Below are 20,710 nucleotides of genomic sequence, written 5' to 3'. Positions count from 1 at the left end.
AATCACTCAATTGGATTTTTTTTACCAGCATATTTCTTTTTCTCTGCAACCCACTGCTAAATTGTGCTTCCTAGCTGTTTTTATAAAATCAATGAATCAAATCTAACTCTGATTACATCAGAGAAGGACAGGTACCCTACACCATAACAGGGGGTTTGAAATTTTGACTTGTCTACTTAAAGATCACCAAAATCTGAAAACAAGGTCAATTACGTCCCTGGGTGGGATTGAACCACCAACCTTTTGGTTAGTAGTCGGACACACTAACCGATTGCTCCACAGAGACACTTTGCAAAAAGTACATACTGACAAAGGCTAATAAGCATACATCTAGAACGTTTCCTAGAAAAACTTTAAAAAGTCAATAATCTGGAGAGTTTTTGTAAGATGTTTCTTCCATCAACCAACGAAGAAACACATTGGTACTTTCCCATGATGAGTGAGTGCTTCAGGATCTCTTGCACTTACATGTGCAGCAGAGTACTGCAATGGAAGCATGCTGGGCCCATAACCCAGAGGTAGGCAGATTGAAACTATCCTTTGCTATATGCATTTTTTTTTTGTTAATTAAAGTAATCAAAACTGGGATTGATATTTTTGCTCTTTTATTTTTACTTAAAGTACAATAACTTTTACCATTTTAATTTGTTTTAATAGTATATTGACAGTATAGTTTTCTTTAAAAAATCCACTTAATTTTCTTTACCCTATTATTAAAAGGGTAATTGACAAAAACAAACTGCATTGTCACCAGAAGAGCAATACAAAATGTACAAGTGATATATTAAAATCATCTTTCCAGCTTGAATTTCAATGATGCATTGGGGCAACGATTTTGTGAGAAACATCTTCACCCTTAAATAAAGATTTTCTTAATTCCTTACCTGTGTGCTAATTAGATATCACCTTGTTTTCACATTAAACAGACTTCTACATGAGAAAGCAGCAAGGATGCAGTGGCGTTAATGTTTCCTGGTGTCAACCTGTATTATTTCAGTAGACATTGAAATGAGGATGCATCTTGCTGCCTTTCCAATGGAGCAAGTTTAATTTAGTTATAGGTGAAAAACCATCCCTACAAAGGTGTTAATCAGAGACTTGGCTTTGTGGACACTTTTTAGAGAACAAATTTGTAAGCATAAAAATAAAGGCAGAAAACGAAGAGCTGTTTAATCACTCAATTGGATTTTTCTACCAGCATATTTTTTTCTCTGCAACCCATTGCTAAATTGTGCTTCCTAGCTGTTTTTTATAAAATCACTGAATCAAATCTAACTCTGATTACATCAGAGAAGGCCAGGTACCCTACACCATAAGAGGGGGTTTGAAATTTTGACTTGTCTACTTAAATATCACCAAAACCTGATCACAAGGTCTATTATGTCCCTGGGTGGGATTGAACCACAAACCTTTTGGTTAGTAGCCAGACACACTAACCGATTGAGCCACAGAGACACTTTGCAAAAAGTACATACTGACAAAGGCTAATAAGCATTCATCTAGTACGTTTCCTAGAAAAACTTTAAAAAGTCAATAATCTGGAGAGTTTTTGTAAGAATTTTCTTAAATCAACCAACGAAGAAACACATTGGTACTTTCCCATGATGAGTGAGTGCTTCAGGATCTCTTGCACTTACATGTGCAGCAGAGTACTGCAATGGAAGCATGCTGGGCCCATTACCCAGAGGTAGGCAGATTGAAACTATCCTCTGCTATATGCATTTTTTTTGTTAAAGTAATCCAAAACTGGGATTGATATGTTAGCTATTTTATGTTTACTTAAAGTACAATGACTTTTACCATTTTAATTTGTTTTAATAGTATATTGACAGTATTGTTTTCTTTCAAAAATCCACTTAATTTTCTTTACCCTATTATTAAAATGGTAATTGACAAAAACAAACTACATTGTCACCAGAAGAGCAATACAAAATGTACAAGTGATATATTAAAATCATCTTTCCAGCTTGAATTTCAATGATGCATTGGGGCAACGATTTTGTGAGAAACATCTTCACCCTTAAATAAAGATTTTCTTAATTCCTTACCTGTGTGCTAATTAGATATCACCTTGTTTTCACATTAAACAGACTTCCACATGAGAAAGCAGCAAGGATGCATTGGCGTTAATGTTTCCTGGTGTCAACCTGTATTATTTCAGTAGACATTGAAATGAGGATGCATCTTGCTGCCTTTCCAATGAAGCAAGTTTAATTTAGTAATAGGTGAAAAACCATCCTTACAAAGGTGTTCATCAGAGACTTGGCTTTGTGGACACTTTTCAGAGAACAAATTTGTTAGCATAAAAATAAAGCAAGAAAATGAAGAGCTGTTTAATCACTCAATTGGATTTTTTTGCCAGCATATTTCTTTTTCTCTGCAACCCACTGCTAAATTGTGCTTCCTAGCTATTTTTATAAAATCACTGAATCAAATCTAACTCTGATTACATCAGAGAAGGCCAGGTACCCTACACCATAAGAGGGGGTTTGAAATTTTGACTTGTCTACTTAAAGATCACCAAAATCTGATAACAAGGTCAATTACGTCCCTGGGTGGGATTGAACCACCAACCTTTTGGTTAATAGCCATACACACTAACTGATTGCGCCACAGAGACACTTTGCAAAAGTACATACTGACAAAGGCTAATAAGCATTCATCTAAAACGTTTCCTAGAAAAACTTTAAAAAGTCAATAATCTGGAGAGTTTTTGTAAGATGTTTCTTCCATCAACCAACGAAGAAACACATTGGTACTTTCCCATGATGAGTGAGTGCTTCAGGATCTATTGCACTTACATGTGCAGCAGAGTACTGCAATGGAAGCATGCTGGGCCCATTACCCAGAGGTAGGCAGATTGAAACTATCCTCTGCTATATGCATTTTTTTGTTAAAGTAATCAAAACTGGGATTGATATTTTTGCTCTTTTATTTTTACTTAAAGTACAATAACTTTTACCATTTTAATTTGTTTTAATAGTATATTGACAGTATAGTTTTCTTTAAAAAATCCACTTAATTTTCTTTACCCTATTATTAAAAGGGTAATTGACAAAAACAAACTACATTGTCACCAGAAGAGCAATACAAAATGTACAAGTGATATATTAAAATCATCTTTCCAGCTTGAATTTCAATGATGCATTGGGGCAACGATTTTGTGAGAAACATCTTCACCCTTAAATAAAGATTTTCTTAATTCCTTACCTGTGTGCTAATTAGATATCACCTTGTTTTCACATTAAACAGACTTCTACATGAGAAAGCAGCAAGGATGCAGTGGCGTAAATGTTTCCTGGTGTCAACCTGTATTATTTCAGTAGACATTGAAATGAGGATGCATCTTGCTGCCTTTCCAATGGAGCAAGTTTAATTTAGTTATAGGTGAAAAACCATCCCTACAAAGGTGTTAATCAGAGACTTGGCTTTGTGGACACTTTTTAGAGAACAAATTTGTTAGCATAAAAATAAAGGCAGAAAACGAAGAGCTGTTTAATCACTCAATTGGATTTTTCTACCAGCATATTTTTTTCTCTGCAACCCATTGCTAAATTGTGCTTCCTAGCTGTTTTTTATAAAATCACTGAATCAAATCTAACTCTGATTACATCAGAGAAGGCCAGGTACCCTACACCATAAGAGGGGGTTTGAAATTTTGACTTGTCTACTTAAATATCACCAAAACCTGATCACAAGGTCAATTATGTCCCTGGGTGGAATTGAACCACAAACCTTTTGGTTAGTAGCCAGACACACTAACCGATTGAGCCACAGAGACACTTTGCAAAAAGTACATACTGACAAAGGCTAATAAGCATTCATCTAGAACGTTTCCTAGAAAAACTTTAAAAAGTCAATAATCTGGAGAGTTTTTGTAAGAATTTTCTTAAATCAACCAACGAAGAAACACATTGGTACTTTCCCATGATGAGTGAGTGCTTCAGGATCTCTTGCACTTACATGTGCAGCAGAGTACTGCAATGGAAGCATGCTGGGCCCATTACCCAGAGGTAGGCAGATTGAAACTATCCTCTGCTATATGCATTTTTTTTGTTAAAGTAATCCAAAACTGGGATTGATATGTTAGCTATTTTATGTTTACTTAAAGTACAATGACTTTTACCATTTTAATTTGTTTTAATAGTATATTGACAGTATTGTTTTCTTTCAAAAATCCACTTAATTTTCTTTACCCTATTATTAAAATGGTAATTGACAAAAACAAACTACATTGTCACCAGAAGAGCAATACAAAATGTACAAGTGATATATTAAAATCATCTTTCCAGCTTGAATTTCAATGATGCATTGGGGCAACGATTTTGTGAGAAACATCTTCACCCTTAAATAAAGATTTTCTTAATTCCTTACCTGTGTGCTAATTAGATATCACCTTGTTTTCACATTAAACAGACTTCCACATGAGAAAGCAGCAAGGATGCATTGGCGTTAATGTTTCCTGGTGTCAACCTGTATTATTTCAGTAGACATTGAAATGAGGATGCATCTTGCTGCCTTTCCAATGAAGCAAGTTTAATTTAGTAATAGGTGAAAAACCATCCTTACAAAGGTGTTCATCAGAGACTTGGCTTTGTGGACACTTTTCAGAGAACAAATTTGTTAGCATAAAAATAAAGCAAGAAAATGAAGAGCTGTTTAATCACTCAATTGGATTTTTTTGCCAGCATATTTCTTTTTCTCTGCAACCCACTGCTAAATTGTGCTTCCTAGCTGTTTTTATAAAATCACTGAATCAAATCTAACTCTGATTACATCAGAGAAGGCCAGGTACCCTACACCATAAGAGGGGGTTTGAAATTTTGACTTGTCTACTTAAAGATCACCAAAATCTGATAACAAGGTCAATTACGTCCCTGGGTGGGATTGAACCACCAACCTTTTGGTTAATAGCCATACACACTAACTGATTGCGCCACAGAGACACTTTGCAAAAGTACATACTGACAAAGGCTAATAAGCATTCATCTAAAACGTTTCCTAGAAAAACTTTAAAAAGTCAATAATCTGGAGAGTTTTTGTAAGATGTTTCTTCCATCAACCAACGAAGAAACACATTGGTACTTTCCCATGATGAGTGAGTGCTTCAGGATCTATTGCACTTACATGTGCAGCAGAGTACTGCAATGGAAGCATGCTGGGCCCATTACCCAGAGGTAGGCAGATTGAAACTATCCTCTGCTATATGCATTTTTTTTGTTAAAGTAATCAAAACTGGGATTGATATTTTTGCTCTTTTATTTTTACTTAAAGTACAATAACTTTTACCATTTTAATTTGTTTTAATAGTATATTGACAGTATAGTTTTCTTTAAAAAATCCACTTAATTTTCTTTACCCTATTATTAAAAGGGTAATTGACAAAAACAAACTACATTGTCACCAGAAGAGCAATACAAAATGTACAAGTGATATATTAAAATCATCTTTCCAGCTTGAATTTCAATGATGCATTGGGGCAACGATTTTGTGAGAAACATCTTCACCCTTAAATAAAGATTTTCTTAATTCCTTACCTGTGTGCTAATTAGATATCACCTTGTTTTCACATTAAACAGACTTCCACATGAGAAAGCAGCAAGGATGCATTGGCGTTAATGTTTCCTGGTGTCAACCTGTATTATTTCAGTAGACATTGAAATGAGGATGCATCTTGCTGCCTTTCCAATGAAGCAAGTTTAATTTAGTAATAGGTGAAAAACCATCCCTACAAAGGTGTTAATCAGAGACTTGGCTTTGTGGACACTTTTCAGAGAACAAATTTGTTAGCATAAAAATAAAGGCAGAAAATGAAGAGCTGTTTAATCGCTCAATTGGATTTTTTTTGCCAGCATATTTCTTTTTCTCTGCAACCCACTGCTAAATTGTGCTTCCTAGCTGTTTTTATAAAATCAATGAATCAAATCTAACTCTGATTACATCAGAGAAGGCCAGGTACCCTACACCATAACAAGGGGTTTGAAATTTTGACTTGTCTACTTAAAGATCACCAAAATCTGATAACAAGGTCAATTACGTCCCTGGGTGGGATTGAACCACCAACCTTTTGGTTAGTAGTCGGACACACTAACCGATTGCGCCACAGAGACACTTTGCAAAAAGTTCATACTGACAAAGGCTAATAAGCATTCATCTAAAACGTTTCCTAGAAAAACTTTAAAAAGTCAATAATCTGGAGAGTTTTTGTAAGATGTTTCTTCCATCAACCAACGAAGAAACACATTGGTACTTTCCCATGATGAGTGAGTGCTTCAGGATCTCTTGCACTTACATGTGCAGCAGAGTACTGCAATGGAAGCATGCTGGGCCCATAACCCAGAGGTAGGCAGATTGAAACTATCCTTTGCTAAATGCATTTTGTTTTGTTAATTTAAGTAATCAAAACTGGGATTGATATTTTTGCTCTTTTATTTTTACTTAAAGTACAATGACTTTTACCATTTTAATTTGTTTTAATAGTATATTGACAGTATAGTTTTCTTTAAAAAATCCACTTAATTTTCTTTACCCTATTATTAAAAGGGTAATTGACAAAAACAAACTACATTGTCACCAGAAGAGCAATACAAAATGTACAAGTGATATATTAAAATCATCTTTCCAGCTTGAATTTCAATGATGCATTGGGGCAACGATTTTGTGAGAAACATCTTCACCCTTAAATAAAGATTTTCTTAATTCCTTACCTGTGTGCTAATTAGATGTCACCTTGTTTTCACATTAAACAGACTTCTACATGAGAAAGCAGCAAGGATGCAGTGGCGTTAATGTTTCCTGGTGTCAACCTGTATTATTTCAGTAGACATTGAAATGAGGATGCATCTTGCTGCCTTTCCAATGAAGCAAGTTTAATTTAGTTATAGGTAAAAAACCATCCCTACAAAGGTGTTAATCAGAGACTTGGCTTTGTAGACACTTTTTAGAGAACAAATTTGTTAGCATAAAAATAAAGCCAGAAAATGAAGAGCTGTTTAATCACTCAATTGGATTTTTCTACCAGCATATTTTTTTCTCTGCAACCCATTGCTAAATTGTGCTTCCTAGCTGTTTTTTATAAAATCACTGAATCAAATCTAACTCTGATTACATCAGAGAAGGCCAGGTACCCTACACCATAAGAGCGGGTTTGAAATTTTGACTTGTCTACTTAAATATCACCAAAACCTGATCACAAGGTCAATTATGTCCCTGGGTGGGATTGAACCACCAACCTTTTGGTTAGTAGCCAGACACACTAACCGATTGCGCCACAGAGACACTTTGTAAAAAGTACATACTGACAAAGGCTAATAAGCATTCATCTAGAACGTTTCCTAGAAAAACTTTAAAAAGTCAATAATCTGGAGAGTTTTTGTAAGAATTTTCTTAAATAAACCAACGAAGAAACACATTGGTACTTTCCCATGATGAGTGAGTGCTTCAGGATCTCTTGCACTTACATGTGCAGCAGAGTACATCAATGGAAGCATGCTGGGCCCATTACCCAGAGGTAGGCAGATTGAAACTATCCTCTGCTATATGCATTTTTTTTGTTAAAGTAATCCAAAACTGGGATTGATATGTTAGCTATTTTATGTTTACTTAAAGTACAATGACTTTTACCATTTTAATTTGTTTTAATAGTATATTGACAGTATTATTTTCTTTCAAAAATCCACTTAATTTTCTTTACCCTATTATTAAAATGGTAATTGACAAAAACAATCTACATTGTCACCAGAAGAGCAATACAAAATGTACAAGTGATATATTAAAATCATCTTTCCAGCTTGAATTTCAATGATGCATTGGGGCAACGATTTTGTGAGAAACATCTTCACCCTTAAATAAAGATTTTCTTAATTCCTTACCTGTGTGCTAATTAGATATCACCTTGTTTTCACATTAAACAGACTTCCACATGAGAAAGCAGCAAGGATGCATTGGCGTTAATGTTTCCTGCTGTCAACCTGTATTATTTCAGTAGACATTGAAATGAGGATGCATCTTGCTGCCTTTCCAATGAAGCAAGTTTAATTTAGTAATAGGTGAAAAACCATCCTTACAAAGGTGTTCATCAGAGACTTGGCTTTGTGGACACTTTTCAGAGAACAAATTTGTTAGCATAAAAATAAAGCCAGAAAATGAAGAGCTGTTTAATCACTCAATTGGATTTTTTTGCCAGCATATTTCTTTTTCTCTGCAACCCACTGCTAAATTGTGCTTCCTAGCTGTTTTTATAAAATCACTGAATCAAATCTAACTCTGATTACATCAGAGAAGGCCAGGTACCTTACACCATAAGAGGGGATTTGAAATTTTGACTTGTCTACTTAAAGATCACCAAAATCTGATAACAAGGTCAATTACGTCCCTGGGTGGGATTGAACCACCAACCTTTTGGTTTATAGCCGTACACACTAACTGATTGCGCCACAGAGACACTTTGCAAAAGTATGTACTGACAAAGGCTAATAAGCATTCATCTAAAACGTTTCCTAGAAAAACTTTAAAAAGTCAATAATCTGGAGAGTTTTTGTTAGATGTTTCTTCCATCCACCAACGAAGAAACACATTGGTACTTTCCCATGATGAGTGAGTGCTTCAGGATCTCTTGCACTTACATGTGCAGCAGAGTACTGCAATGGAAGCATGCTGGGCCCATAACCCAGAGGTAGGCAGATTAAAACTATCCTCTGCTATATGCATTTTTTTTTGTTAATTAAAGTAATCCAAAACTGGGATTGATATTTTTGCTCTTTTATTTTTCATTAAAGTACAATAACTTTTACCATTTTAATTTGTTTTAATAGCATATTGAAAGTATTGTTTTCTTTTAAAAATCCATTAATTTTCTTTACCCTATTATTAAAATGGTAATTGACAAAAACAAATTACATTGTCACCAGAAGAGCAATACAAAATGTACAAGTGATATATTAAAATCATCTTTCCAGCTTGAATTTCAATGATGCATTGGGGCAACGATTTTGTGAGAAACATTTTCACCCTTAAATAAAGATTTTCTTAATTCCTTACCTGTGTGCTAATTAGATATCACCTTGTTTTCACATTAAATAGACTTCCACATGAGAAAGCAGCAAGGATGCAGTGGCGTTAATGTTTCCTGGTGTCAACCTGTATTATTTCAGTAGACATTGAAATGAGGATGCATCTTGCTGCCTTTCCAATGAAGCAAGTTTAATTTAGTAATAGGTGAAAAACCATCCTTACAAAGGTGTTAATCAGAGACTTGGCTTTGTGGACACTTTTCAGAGAACAAATTTGTTAGCATAAAAATAAAGCCAGAAAATGAAGAGCTGTTTAATCACTCAATTGGATTTTTTTGCCAGCATATTTCTTTTTCTCTGCAACCCACTGCTAAATTGTGCTTCCTAGCTGTTTTTATAAAATCACTGAATCAAATCTAACTCTGATTACATCAGAGAAGGCCAGGTACCCTACACCATAAGAGGGTGTTTGACATTTTGACTTGTCTACTTAAAGATTACCAAAATCTGATAACAAGGTCAATTACGTCCCTCGGTGGGATTGAACCACCAACCTTTTGGTTAATAGCCATACACACTAACTGATTGCGCCACAGAGACACTTTGCAAAAGTACATACTGACAAAGGCTAATAAGCATTCATCTAAAACGTTTCCTAGAAAAACTTTAAAAAGTCAATAATCTGGAGAGTTTTTGTAAGATGTTTCTTCCATCAACCAACGAAGAAACACATTGGTACTTTCCCATGATGAGTGAGTGCTTCAGGATCTCTTGCACTTACATGTGCAGCAGAGTACTGCAATGGAAGCATGCTGGGCCCATAACCCAGAGGTAGGCAGATTGAAACTATCCTTTGCTAAATGCATTTTGTTTGGTTAATTTAAGTAATCAAAACTGGGATTGATATTTTTGCTCTTTTATTTTTACTTAAAGTACAATGAATTTTACCATTTTAATTTGTTTTAATAGTATATTGACAGTATAGTTTTCTTTAAAAAATCCACTTAATTTTCTTTACCCTATTATTAAAAGGGTAATTGACAAAAACAAACTACATTGTCACCAGAAGAGCAATACAAAATGTACAAGTGATATATTAAAATCATCTTTCCAGCTTGAATTTCAATGATGCATTGGGGCAACGATTTTGTGAGAAACATCTTCACCCTTAAATAAAGATTTTCTTAATTCCTTACCTGTGTGCTAATTAGATGTCACCTTGTTTTCACATTAAACAGACTTCTACATGAGAAAGCAGCAAGGATGCAGTGGCGTTAATGTTTCCTGGTGTCAACCTGTATTATTTCAGTAGACATTGAAATGAGGATGCATCTTGCTGCCTTTCCAATGAAGCAAGTTTAATTTAGTTATAGGTAAAAAACCATCCCTACAAAGGTGTTAATCAGAGACTTGGCTTTGTGGACACTTTTTAGAGAACAAATTTGTTAGCATAAAAATAAAGGCAGAAAATGAAGAGCTGTTTAATCACTCAATTGGATTTTTCTACCAGCATATTTTTTTCTCTGCAACCCATTGCTAAATTGTGCTTCCTAGCTGTTTTTTATAAAATCACTGAATCAAATCTAACTCTGATTACATCAGAGAAGGCCAGGTACCCTACACCATAAGAGGGGGTTTGAAATTTTGACTTGTCTACTTAAATATCACCAAAACCTGATCACAAGGTCAATTATGTCCCTGGGTGGGATTGAACCACCAACCTTTTGGTTAGTAGCCAGACACACTAACCGATTGCGCCACAGAGACACTTTGTAAAAAGTACATACTGACAAAGGCTAATAAGCATTTATCTAGAACGTTTCCTATAAAAACTTTAAAAAGTCAATAATCTGGAGAGTTTTTGTAAGAATTTTCTTAAATCAACCAACGAAGAAACACATTGGTACTTTCCCATGATGAGTGAGTGCTTCAGGATCTCTTGCACTTACATGTGCAGCAGAGTACTGCAATGGAAGCATGCTGGGCCCATTACCCAGAGGTAGGCAGATTGAAACTATCCTCTGCTATATGCATTTTTTTTGTTAAAGTAATCCAAAACTGGGATTGATATGTTAGCTATTTTATGTTTACTTAAAGTACAATGACTTTTACCATTTTAATTTGTTTTAATAGTATATTGACAGTATTGTTTTCTTTCAAAAATCCACTTAATTTTCTTTACCCTATTATTAAAATGGTAATTGACAAAAACAATCTACATTGTCACCAGAAGAGCAATACAAAATGTACAAGTGATATATTAAAATCATCTTTCCAGCTTGAATTTCAATGATGCATTGGGGCAACGATTTTGTGAGAAACATCTTCACCCTTAAATAAAGATTTTCTTAATTCCTTACCTGTGTGCTAATTAGATATCACCTTGTTTTCACATTAAACAGACTTCCACATGAGAAAGCAGCAAGGATGCATTGGCGTTAATGTTTCCTGCTGTCAACCTGTATTATTTCAGTAGACATTGAAATGAGGATGCATCTTGCTGCCTTTCCAATGAAGCAAGTTTAATTTAGTAATAGGTGAAAAACCATCCTTACAAAGGTGTTCATCAGAGACTTGGCTTTGTGGACACTTTTCAGAGAACAAATTTGTTAGCATAAAAATAAAGCCAGAAAATGAAGAGCTGTTTAATCACTCAATTGGATTTTTTTGCCAGCATATTTCTTTTTCTCTGCAACCCACTGCTAAATTGTGCTTCCTAGCTGTTTTTATAAAATCACTGAATCAAATCTAACTCTGATTACATCAGAGAAGGCCAGGTACCCTACACCATAAGAGGGGATTTGAAATTTTGACTTGTCTACTTAAAGATCACCAAAATCTGATAACAAGGTCAATTACGTCCCTGGGTGGGATTGAACCACCAACCTTTTGGTTTATAGCCGTACACACTAACTGATTGCGCCACAGAGACACTTTGCAAAAGTACATACTGACAAAGGCTAATAAGCATTCATCTAAAACGTTTCCTAGAAAAACTTTAAAAAGTCAATAATCTGGAGAGTTTTTGTAAGATGTTTCTTCCATCCACCAACGAAGAAACACATTGGTACTTTCCCATGATGAGTGAGTGCTTCAGGATCTCTTGCACTTACATGTGCAGCAGAGTACTGCAATGGAAGCATGCTGGGCCCATAACCCAGAGGTAGGCAGATTAAAACTATCCTCTGCTATATGCATTTTTTTTTGTTAATTAAAGTAATCCAAAACTGGGATTGATATTTTTGCTCTTTTATTTTTCATTAAAGTACAATAACTTTTACCATTTTAATTTGTTTTAATAGCATATTGAAAGTATTGTTTTCTTTTAAAAATCCATTAATTTTCTTTACCCTATTATTAAAATGGTAATTGACAAAAACAAACTACATTGTCACCAGAAGAGCAATACAAAATGTACAAGTGATATATTAAAATCATCTTTCCAGCTTGAATTTCAATGATGCATTGGGGCAACGATTTTGTGAGAAACATTTTCACCCTTAAATAAAGATTTTCTTAATTCCTTACCTGTGTGCTAATTAGATATCACCTTGTTTTCACATTAAATAGACTTCCACATGAGAAAGCAGCAAGGATGCAGTGGCGTTAATGTTTCCTGGTGTCAACCTGTATTATTTCAGTAGAAATTGAAATGAGGATGCATCTTGCTGCCTTTCCAATGAAGCAAGTTTAATTTAGTAATAGGTGAAAAACCATCCTTACAAAGGTGTTAATCAGAGACTTGGCTTTGTGGACACTTTTCAGAGAACAAATTTGTTAGCATAAAAATAAAGCCAGAAAATGAAGAGCTGTTTAATCACTCAATTGGATTTTTTTGCCAGCATATTTCTTTTTCTCTGCAACCCACTGCTAAATTGTGCTTCCTAGCTGTTGTTATAAAATCACTGAATCAAATCTAACTCTGATTACATCAGAGAAGGCCAGGTACCCTACACCATAATGTGATCACATGTGCACAAGAGCTGCACAGCTCAACACTTACTCAGCCATTGAGGTGACGTCACAAATCCTCCCACAAAACGCCGGGTCCCTCCAGTGTTTTTCCGGACACTCCCTAGAAACATTCAGTTGCCACCCACACAAACACCCTCTTCTTGTCAATCTTCTTGTGATCTCCGGACCGTCGCACCTACGCATTGTGGCGCATACGCATGTGCAGTGCAGACCTGATTGCCCGCTGGGTGAAAATAAATTGAAGCGATCTGGTCTGAATAAGCCCCAATGTCTATTCACGGGAGACAGAGGGGCTGGGGCATGGTCAGCAGCTCACAGAGCACCTATAATGACAAAAATGGGAGACATGGCTCATGATCGCGATATACCTGCGAAGGTACGCCCTCTATTGATTGACAGGCAGAGGCATTCGCATTTTCTGCGGGGCACCCGGAGAAAATGTAGGCACATGCACAGGATGGACCCTGCGTATATGCCCCTATCCTCTTCATAGTTTTTGGGGTTGGAACGAGCAGTGTGAAAACATCAATCGATGGGGGTAATTCCAAGTTGATCGCAGCAGGAATTTTGTTAGCAGTTGGGCAAAACCATGTGCACTGCATTTACGAACAGATGATTTTTTATATAAATTTTAAAATGTTAGTAAATGTGTGTTTTTTTCAACCTGGAAGCCCAACATCGATTAAGATCGATCTTAAATAGACCCCTGGGTTTTAAGGATAACCATGGTTGAGTCCAATAATTAATTCACATTGACCGAAGTTCTAATTAAGTAGTGATGTGCACCGGAAATTTTTCGGGTTTTGGTTTTGGGTTCGGTTCCGCGGCCGTGTTTTGGGTTCGGACGCGTTTTGGCAAAACCTCACCGAAATTTTTTTGTCGGATTTGGGTGTGTTTTGGATTTGGGTGTTTTTTTCAAAAAACCCTAAAAAACAGCTTAAATCATAGAATTTGATGGTCATTTTGATCCCATAGTATTATTAACCTCAATAACCATAATTTCCACTCATTTTCAGTCTTTTTTGAACACCTCACAATATTATTTTAATTGGTATTTGGTACCGGGGACACAGTACCTCAATCAAGTCTATAGTTGGCTCTGAAATCAGCATTAAACTGGATCCACACTTAGATTATCTGTCCAATTTTTTTTTCTAGTTGAAACAAAATTATGCTAATATGTGGCAGCAAATGACAATTGACCATTTGCTCCCAAACACTGGAAAACATCCAAAAATGGTCATTTAGATAAATTGGTTAAATCCATTTCATTTAGCTAATTTATCCAAACTACCTTTATTGTATCTTTGTGGGTGAATGATGTGTGGGTCAGTGTTGAGGGTGGTGGAGGAGATGGGTAATAGGCACAGCAGGGTGTGGACAGTCAAATAGTGTGCTTAGAGGTGCAGATAAATAGGGATATCTAATAATTCACCCACTATTCTATAGAATTATTAGATATCCCTATTTATCTGCATTACTCACCTAACACTCAGCATTTATCTACATGCTGATGCTATTCATAGCACTTAGCTTGCAAGTATTTTACCCATAAGGAGACACATTAGATGTTCCCTCTCTTTTCATTAAAGACGTCCCCAGCAACCATACTGTACTATACTACAACAGGAATAATTACTATTGGGGATTATACCATTTGATCTGGAATAAAGGGAAAATATTGTGGAAAGAGTGCTGTAAGTGTATGATATGTAGAACTATTGCCAGGTTCTGACATTTGTCAAGTGAATTACTAATATACATTCAACTAATATTACATAGTGTCCAGTAATTCAGTATCAGACTAATTGATATAGTCAATTTGGATCAATAATAAAGACACAACACAGGTAGCGAACCTTGATATTAATAAATGTATTTCCATTTATTATATATGGTAATTACATTATACAAACTTATTGTACTTTATTTCGTGTTTAGACAATTTTAACGAATTTATTAAAAGTTAATTTTTAAATCATCATTTGTGCGCCAGCAAAAGAGACATTCTTTTCTCTTCTCCTTTCCTGCATAACATTACTTGTCTCTGGTAGCACCCCCGAACGTCCTACAATTAATATTTAATATAACTGATGGACATTTATTGGGGCCTCTTCATACAAATATTTAAAATTTAATAGCTGGTGCAGAACACAGCCCCTTCCCCCCATTCCCTGTATATCTGGATTCACCAAGGAAATGCTGATACTGACTCCAAGAAGAAATGGAGTCTCTTCCCTATGAAGGTGAAGCCTTGTTTGGCGACGGCCTAGTTAATTTGATCTCGGCAGCTCCCGCAGGTAAGTCAACCTTCTTGCACTATGTTCCCTCTCAACGGATAAAGACGCATCATTATCTGATGCAGTCATTTCGGCCCAATAGATATGCAAGAAGTTAAGATTCCCCTTTCTTTGCAGGTAGAGGAAGGAGAAGAGGGAAGAGGTCTGTAGCCTCTTCAAGATTGCAGGAGCAGAGATTGTCCTCTGCTTCTGCCAAATCCACTGCATGACGCTAGGGCTTTCTTGCAGGAGCCCGCACCAGTGGGGGCACGTCTAAAACTCTTCAGTCAGTTCTGGATTCATTCGGACCTGGACTCGTGGGTTTTATAAATAGTGTCCCAAGGGTACAAACTGGGGTTTCAAGACGTTCCCCCTCACCGATTGTTCAAATCAGCCTTAGTCAGCAGGGAGAAGGTTTTTATTCAAGCCGCTTCGTGGTCCCGAAGCCGGACTGCTCAGTCAGACCAATCTGAAATCTGAAATCCCTCAATTTCTACCTAAAGAAATTCAATTTCAAGATGGAATCTCTCACGGTAGTGATATCCAGTCCGGAGGAAGGAGATTTCATGGTTTTGGTAAACTTAAAGGATGCCTACTTACATGTTCCCATTTAGCCACTGCATCAAGCTACCTAAGGTTTGCAATTCAGGATTGTCATTACTAATTTCAGACGTTGCCATTTGGTCTGTCCACGGCTCCGAGGATTTTCACCAGGGTGATGGCGGAAATGATGGTTCTCCTTCGCAAGCAAGGAGTCACAATTATCCCGTACTTGGATGTTCTCCTGATAAAGGCGAGATCCAGGGACCAGTTGGTGCAAAACATTGCACTCTCCCTGACAGTTCTTCAACAACATGGTTGGCTCCTAAACTTGCCAAAATCGCAGTTGGTCCCAATGACGCGGTTGTTGTTTTTGGGAGTGATACTGGACACAGAAGAAGAGGTTTTCCTCCAGTGGAAAGGCTATGGAGATCCAGAGTCTGGTCAAACAAATTCTGAAACCAGCAAGAGTGTTAATCCATCAATGCATTCGGTTGCTGGGGAAAATGGTTTTGGCCTACGAGGCCATTCAGTTTGGCAGGTTCCATGCCAGAGTGTTCCAGTGGGACCAGTTGGACAAGTGGTCCGGATCCCACTTACACATGCACCGGAGGATAATCCTGTCTTCCAAGACCAGAATCTCACTCCATTGGTGGCTGCACAGTTCTCACCTCCTAGAGGGGCGATGGTTCGGGATCCAGGACTGGATCCTAGGGACCACGGATGCAACCCTTTCGAGGTGGGGAGCAGTCACACAGGGGGAAAACGTCCAAGGAAGATGGTCAAGTCAGGAAAGTTGTCTCCACATAAATGTTCTGGAGTTAAGGGCCATTTAATAACAGCAGACACAGTCTTACTCACACAGCGACCTCGGTGCAAATTTTAGGACTAAAAATAATATTGTGAGGTGTGATGTGTTCAGAATAGGCTGAAAATGAGTGTAAATTATGTTTTTTGAGGTTAATAATACTTTGGGATCAAAATTACCCCCAAATTCTATGATTTAAGCTGTTTTTTAGGGTTTTTTGAAAAAAACACCCGAATCCAAAACACACCCGAATCCGACAAAAAAAATTCGGTGAGGTTTTGCCAAAACGCGGTCGAACCCAAAACACGGCCGCGGAACCGAACCCAAAACCAATATGCTCTTCCCTCTTCTCCTTCCTCTACCTGCAAAGAAAGGGGAATCTTAACTTCTTGCATATCTATTGGGCCGAAATGACTGCATCAGATAATGATGCGTCTTTATCCGTTGAGAGGGAACATAGTGCAAGAAGGTTGACTTACCTGCGGGAGCTGCCGAGATCAAATTAACTAGGCCGTCGCCAAACAAGGCTTCACCTTCATAGGGAAGAGACTCCATTTCTTCTTGGAGTCAGTATCAGCATTTCCTTGGTGAATCCAGATATACAGGGAATGGGGGGAAGGGGCTGTGTTCTGCACCAGCTATTAAATTTTAAATATTTGTATGAAGAGGCCCCAATAAATGTCCATCAGTTATATTAAATATTAATTGTAGGACGTTCGGGGGTGCTACCAGAGACAAGTAATGTTATGCAGGAAAGGAGAAGAGAAAAGAATGTCTCTTTTGCTGGCGCACAAATGATGATTTAAAAATTAACTTTTAATAAATTCGTTAAAATTGTCTAAACACGAAATAAAGTACAATAAGTTTGTATAATGTAATTACCATATATAATAAATGGAAATACATTTATTAATATCAAGGTTCGCTACCTGTGTTGTGTCTTTATTATTGATCCAAATTGACTATATCAATTAGTCTGATACTGAATTACTGGACACTATGTAATATTAGTTGAATGTATATTAGTAATTCACTTGACAAATGTCAGAACCTGGCAATAGTTCTACATATCATACACTTACAGCACTCTTTCCACAATATTTTCCCTTTATTCCAGATCAAATGGTATAATCCCCCATAGTAATTATTCCTGTTGTAGTATAGTACAGTATGGTTGCTGGGGACGTCTTTAATGAAAAGAGAGGGAACATCTAATGTGTCTCCTTATGGGTAAAATACTTGCAAGCTAAGTGCTATGAATAGCATCAGCATGTAGATAAATGCTGAGTGTTAGGTGAGTAATGCAGATAAATAGGGATATCTAATAATTCTATAGAATAGTGGGTGAATTATTAGATATCCCTATTTATCTGCACCTCTAAGCACACTATTTGACTGTCCACACCCTGCTGTGCCTATTACCCATCTCCTCCACCACCCTCAACACTGACCCACACATCATTCACCCACAAAGATACAATAAAGGTAGTTTGGATAAATTAGCTAAATGAAATGGATTTAACCAATTTATCTAAATGACCATTTTTGGATGTTTTCCAGTGTTTGGGAGCAAATGGTCAATTGTCATTTGCTGCCACATATTAGCATAATTTTGTTTCAACTAGAAAAAAAAATTGGACAGATAATCTAAGTGTGGATCCAGTTTAATGCTGATTTCAGAGCCAACTATAGACTTGATTGAGGTACTGTGTCCCCGGTACCAAATACCAATTAAAATAATATTGTGAGGTGTTCAAAAAAGACTGAAAATGAGTGGAAATTATGGTTATTGAGGTTAATAATACTATGGGATCAAAATGACCATCAAATTCTATGATTTAAGCTGTTTTTTAGGGTTTTTTGAAAAAAACACCCAAATCCAAAACACACCCAAATCCGACAAAAAAATTTCGGTGAGGTTTTGCCAAAACGCGTCCGAACCCAAAACACGGCCGCGGAACCGAACCCAAAACCAAAACCCGAAAAATTTCCGGTGCACATCACTACTTAATTAGAACTTCGGTCAATGTGAATTAATTATTGGACTCAACCATGGTTATCCTTAAAACCCAGGGGTCTATTTAAGATCGATCTTAATCGATGTTGGGCTTCCAGGTTGAAAAAAACACACATTTACTAACATTTTAAAATTTATATAAAAAATCATCTGTTCGTAAATGCAGTGCACATGGTTTTGCCCAACTGCTAACAAAATTCCTGCTGCGATCAACTTGGAATTACCCCCATCGATTGATGTTTTCACACTGCTCGTTCCAACCCCAAAAACTATGAAGAGGATAGGGGCATATACGCAGGGTCCATCCTGTGCATGTGCCTACATTTTCTCCGGGTGCCCCGCAGAAAATGCGAATGCCTCTGCCTGTCAATCAATAGAGGGCGTACCTTCGCAGGTATATCGCGATCATGAGCCATGTCTCCCATTTTTGTCATTATAGGTGCTCTGTGAGCTGCTGACCATGCCCCAGCCCCTCTGTCTCCCGTGAATAGACATTGGGGCTTATTCAGACCAGATCGCTTCAATTTATTTTCACCCAGCGGGCAATCAGGTCTGCACTGCACATGCGTATGCGCCACAATGCGTAGGTGCGACGGTCCGGAGATCACAAGAAGATTGACAAGAAGAGGGTGTTTGTGTGGGTGGCAACTGAATGTTTCTAGGGAGTGTCCGGAAAAACACTGGAGGGACCCGGCGTTTTGTGGGAGGATTTGTGACGTCACCTCAATGGCTGAGTAAGTGTTGAGCTGTGCAGCTCTTGTGCACATGTGATCACATTATGGTGTAGGGTACCTGGCCTTCTCTGATGTAATCAGAGTTAGATTTGATTCAGTAATTTTATAACAACAGCTAGGAAGCACAATTTAGCAGTGGGTTGCAGAGAAAAAGAAATATGCTGGCAAAAAAATCCAATTGAGTGATTAAACAGCTCTTCATTTTCTGGCTTTATTTTTATGCTAACAAATTTGTTCTCTGAAAAGTGTCCACAAAGCCAAGTCTCTGATTAACACCTTTGTAAGGATGGTTTTTCACCTATTACTAAATTAAACTTGCTTCATTGGAAAGGCAGCAAGATGCATCCTCATTTCAATTTCTACTGAAATAATACAGGTTGACACCAGGAAACATTAACGCCACTGCATCCTTGCTGCTTTCTCATGTGGAAGTCTATTTAATGTGAAAACAAGGTGATATCTAATTAGCACACAGGTAAGGAATTAAGAAAATCTTTATTTAAGGGTGAAAATGTTTCTCACAAAATCGTTGCCCCAATGCATCATTGAAATTCAAGCTGGAAAGATGATTTTAATATATCACTTGTACATTTTGTATTGCTCTTCTGGTGACAATGTAGTTTGTTTTTGTCAATTACCATTTTAATAATAGGGTAAAGAAAATTAATGGATTTTTAAAAGAAAACAATACTTTCAATATGCTATTAAAACAAATTGTTATATATTGGAATTCCTCAATATGCTGCCACTTGGCAAAGGAGATGATATTGTGCAAAATAACCGCTCCACACTGGAGCCTTACGTGTAGCTTGCACCAGTTGTTATAACACGGGAGAGTCATTGGACCCTTATACCAGCCTTATTTGCACCCCCAAAATATACCATCATCTAGCGGTAATATCCGTGGACTAAACGGAGATCGGGAGAACACAACCGTGACTGTGGTGTCTGCATACGGCACTTGGAGGCGTGGACTCAGAGCTTGGAAGTCGGGTAATTATTCAGCACAGCAGGCGCCAGTGAAGCGCCGTTCCTGCAGCCCGAGACCGTCTCTTCTGTCATTGGACTCTCCCGTGTTATAACAACTGGTGCAAGCTACACGTAAGGCTCCAGCCTCTTCGTGGTCCCGAAGCCGGACGGCTCAGTCAGACCAATCTTAAATCTGAAATCCCTTAATTTCTACCTAAAGAAATTCAATTTCAAGATGGAATCTCTCAGGGTAGTGATCTCCAGTCCGGGGGATAAATGAGATTTCATGGTTTTGGTAGACATAAAGGATGCCTACTTACATGTTCCCATTTAGCCACTGCATCAAGCTACCTGAGGTTTGCAATTCAGGATTGTCA

At 37.1% G+C, this 20,710-nt stretch overlaps 2 non-coding genes across 2 annotated transcripts; both read right to left on the bottom strand.

Moving 5' to 3' along the window:
* Positions 1-7,204: 7,204 nt before the first annotated feature.
* TRNAS-ACU (transfer RNA serine (anticodon ACU)) lies at positions 7,205-7,278 on the bottom strand. Its single transcript has one exon. It is a non-coding gene; the product is annotated as a tRNA-Ser (tRNA).
* A 3,426-nt stretch (positions 7,279-10,704) lies between these two features.
* Positions 10,705-10,778, bottom strand: TRNAS-ACU (transfer RNA serine (anticodon ACU)). Its single transcript has one exon. It is a non-coding gene; the product is annotated as a tRNA-Ser (tRNA).
* Positions 10,779-20,710: the final 9,932 nt, after the last annotated feature.

The sequence above is a fragment of the Pseudophryne corroboree genome, unplaced genomic scaffold, assembly GCF_028390025.1.
Source record: "Pseudophryne corroboree isolate aPseCor3 unplaced genomic scaffold, aPseCor3.hap2 scaffold_1063, whole genome shotgun sequence".
Classification (NCBI taxonomy): domain Eukaryota; kingdom Metazoa; phylum Chordata; class Amphibia; order Anura; family Myobatrachidae; genus Pseudophryne; species Pseudophryne corroboree.
This window is presented reverse-complemented; position numbering and strand designations above follow the sequence as displayed.